Below are 3,776 nucleotides of genomic sequence, written 5' to 3'. Positions count from 1 at the left end.
CAACTAAAAATCAAATAGGATAAAAAGAAGAGAATATACTATAAATCTCAAACTATCAATGAATATTAGTTCTAATTAGATGAGCGGGACTTGTAGCTTTTTGCTTCTGAACAGTTTTGGCATCTCACTTTATCCATTGAAGTTTAGAATGATTGGCTTCTATAGGAACTCAGAGTTCAGATAGTGTTATTGATTTCTCCTAGTTAAGTATGTTGATTCTTGAACACAGCTACTTTTATGAGTCTTGGCCGTGGCCCTAAGCACTTTGTTTTCCAGTATTACCACCGGATACAAAAATGCCACAAACACATGACTGGGTGAACCTTTTTAGATTGCGACTCAGCTTTGCTAAAGTCCCCAGTTAGAGGTGTCCAGAGCTCTTAAGCACACTCTTTTTGCTTTAGATCACGACTTTAACCACTCAGTCTCAAGCTTTTCACTTGGACCTGCATGCCACAAGCACATGGTTAGGGACAGCTTGATTTAGCCGCTTAGGCTTGGATTTTATTTCCTCGGCCCTCCTATCCATTGATGCTCAAAGCCTTGGATCCTTTTTACCCTTGCCTTTTGGTTTTAAGGGCTATTGGCTTTTTCTGCTTGCTTTTTTTCTTTCTTTCTTTCTTTTTTCGCCATTTTTTTTGCAAGCTCTGTTCTTCACAGCTTTTTCTTGCTTCAAGAATCAATTTTATGATTTTTCAGATTATCAATAACATTTCTCTTGTTCATCATTCTTTCAAGAGCCAACAATTTTAACATTCATAAACAACAAGATAAAAAATATGCACTGTTCAAGCATTCTTTCAGAAAAAAAGTATTGTCACCACATCAATATAATTAAACTAAATTCAATGATGAATTCAAAACTCATGTACTTCTTGTTCTTTTGTATTAGAAACCTTTTTTCATTTAAGAGAGGTGAAGGATTCATGGAATTATTCATAGCCTTAAGACACAGTTACTAAACAATAATGATCATGTAATAAAGACATAAACATAGACAAACATGAAGCTTAAAACCAAAAAACAGATAAATAAGAACAAGGAAGTTAAGGAATGAGTCCACCTTAGTGATGGTGGCTTCTTCTTTTTGAAGGACCAATGATGTCTTTGAGCTCTTCTATGTCTCTTCCTTGCGTTTGTTGCTCCTCCCTTATAGCTCTTTGATCTTCTCTGATCTCATGGAGAATGATGGAATGCTCTTGGTGCTCCACCCTTAATTGGTCCATGTTATAACTCAAGTCTTCTAGAGAAGTGTTGAGTTATTCCCAAAAGTTGGTTGGAGGAAAATGTATCCCTTGAGGCATCTCAGGGATTTCTTGATGGTGAGCTTTCTCATGCATCTCTTGAGATCCATAAGTAAGCTCTCTTGTTTGCTCCATCCTCTTCTTAGTGATGGGCTTGTCCTCTTTAATGAGGGTGTCTCCTTCTATGATAACTCCAGCTGAGTAGCATAGATGGCAAATGAGATGAGGAAAAGCTTGCCTTGCCAAGGTAGAGGGCTTCTCGGCTACTTTGTAGAATTCAAGAGAGATGACTTTCTTTCCAAACTTCTACTTCATCTCCAATCATGATGCTATATATCATGATGGCCCGATCCACAGTAACTTTGGATTGATTGCTAGTGCGGATAATAGAGCGTTGGATGAACTCCAACTATCCTCTAGCCACAGGCTTAAGGTCCAGTCCTCTCAATTGAACCGGCTTGCCTTTAGAGTCTCTTTTCCATTGAGCTCCTTCAACACATATGTCCATAAGGACTTGGTCCAACCTTTGATCAAAGTTGACCCTTCTAGTGTAGAGGCATGCATCTTCTTGCATCATAAGCAAGTTGAATGCCAACCTTACATTTTTCGGACTGAAATCTAAGTATTTTCCTCGAACAAGATAATTCTTTGGATTCGGGTTCATACTTTGACCATGTTTCCTAGTGATCCATGCATTGACATAGAACTCTTGAACCATTAAGATTCTGATTTGTTGAAAGGGGTTGGTCAGAACTTCCCAACCTCTTCTTTGGATCTCATGTCGGATCTCCGGATATTCATTTTTCTTGAGCATGAAAGGGACCTCAGGGATCACCTTCTTCTTGGCCACAACATCATAGATGAATCTCTCCATCTCCCATGACTCGGAGGTGGAAGCTTTTGTCTTCCCTTTCCTCTTTCTAGAGGTTTCTCCGGCCATAGGTGCCATCAATGGTTATGGAAAAATAAAAAAAAGCTACGCTTTTACCATACCAAACTTAGAATATTGCTCGCTCTCGAGCAAGAGAAAAAAGAATAGAAGAAGAAGAAGAAGATATAGAGGAGATGGAGAGAGAGGTGAATTCGGCCAAGAGGGAGAAGAGAGGGTTGTGTGGTGTAAAAATGAAGAAGGATGGAGGGGTTTATATAGTGGAGGGAGAGGGGGGTAGGTTCGGTTATTTAGGGTGCGTTTTGGTGGGAAAGAGAATTTGAATTTGAAGGTAGGTGGGGTTTATGGGGAGGAGTGGATGGATGTAAGTGGTGAAAAGGTGATGGGGAAGAGAAATTGAGGTGATTGGTGAAGGGTGTTTGGGGAAGAGTGTTATTGGATTGTGTGAAAGAAGAGAGAGGGTGAGTTGAGGTAGGTGGGTGGTGCACGAAATTGTGATCACTACTTTTCACAACTCAAATAATCCCCGGTGATGAACCCAAAAACTTGGTGTTCAATACCATGGCATAAACACAACTTCGCACAACTAACCAGCAAGTGTACTGGGTCGTCCAAGTAATAAACCTTACGCGAGTAAGGGTCGATCCCACAGAGATTGTTGGTATGAAGAAAGCTATGGTCACCTTGTAAATCTCAGTCAGGCAAACTCAAATGGATATGGGTGATAAACGAAATAAACATAAAGATAGAGATAGAGATACTTATGCAATTCATTGGTAGGAATTTCAGATAAGCGTATGAAGATGCTATCCCTTCCGTCTCTCTGCTTTCCTACTGTCTTCATCCAATCCTTCTTACTCCTTTCCATGCCAAGCTTAAGCAAGGGTTTCACCGTTGTCAGTGGCTACCTCCCATCCTCTCAGTGGAAATGTTCAACGCACCCTGTCACGGCACAGCTATCTATCTGTCGGTTCTCGATCAGGCCGGAATAGAATCCAGTGATTCTTTTGCGTCTGTCACTAACGCCCCGCCTTCAGGAGTTTGAAGCACGTCACAGTCATTCAATCATTGAATCCTACTCAGAATACCACAGACAAGGTTAGACCTTCCGGATTCTCTTGAATGCCGCCATCAGTTCTAGCCTATACCACGAAGACTCTGATCTCATGGAATGGCTGGCTCGTTTGTCAGGCGAGCACTCGGTTGTCAGGCGATCAACCATGCATCGTGTATCAGGAATCCAAGAGATATTCACCCAATCGAAGGTAGAACGGAGGTGGTTGTCAGTCACACGTTCATAGGTGAGAATGATGATGAGTGTCACGGATCATTACATTCATCAAGTTGAAGAACAAGTGATATCTTAGACAAAGAACAAGCGGAAGTGAATAGAAGAACAATAGTAATTGCATTAATACTCGAGGTACAGCAGAGCTCCACACCTTAATCTATAATGTGTAGAAACTCCACCGTTGAAAATACATAAGAACAAGGTCTAGGCATGGCCGAATGGCCAACCTCCCAATGATCTAAGAACTAGATGTCCAAAGATCAAAATACAATAGTAAAAGGTCCTACTTATAGAAAACTAATAGCCTAAGGTTTACAAAAATGAGTAAATGACATAAAAATCCACATCCGGG

This window comes from Arachis duranensis, chromosome 2 (genome assembly GCF_000817695.3).
Source record: "Arachis duranensis cultivar V14167 chromosome 2, aradu.V14167.gnm2.J7QH, whole genome shotgun sequence".
In the NCBI taxonomy this organism is placed as follows: domain Eukaryota; kingdom Viridiplantae; phylum Streptophyta; class Magnoliopsida; order Fabales; family Fabaceae; genus Arachis; species Arachis duranensis.
This window is presented reverse-complemented; position numbering follows the sequence as displayed.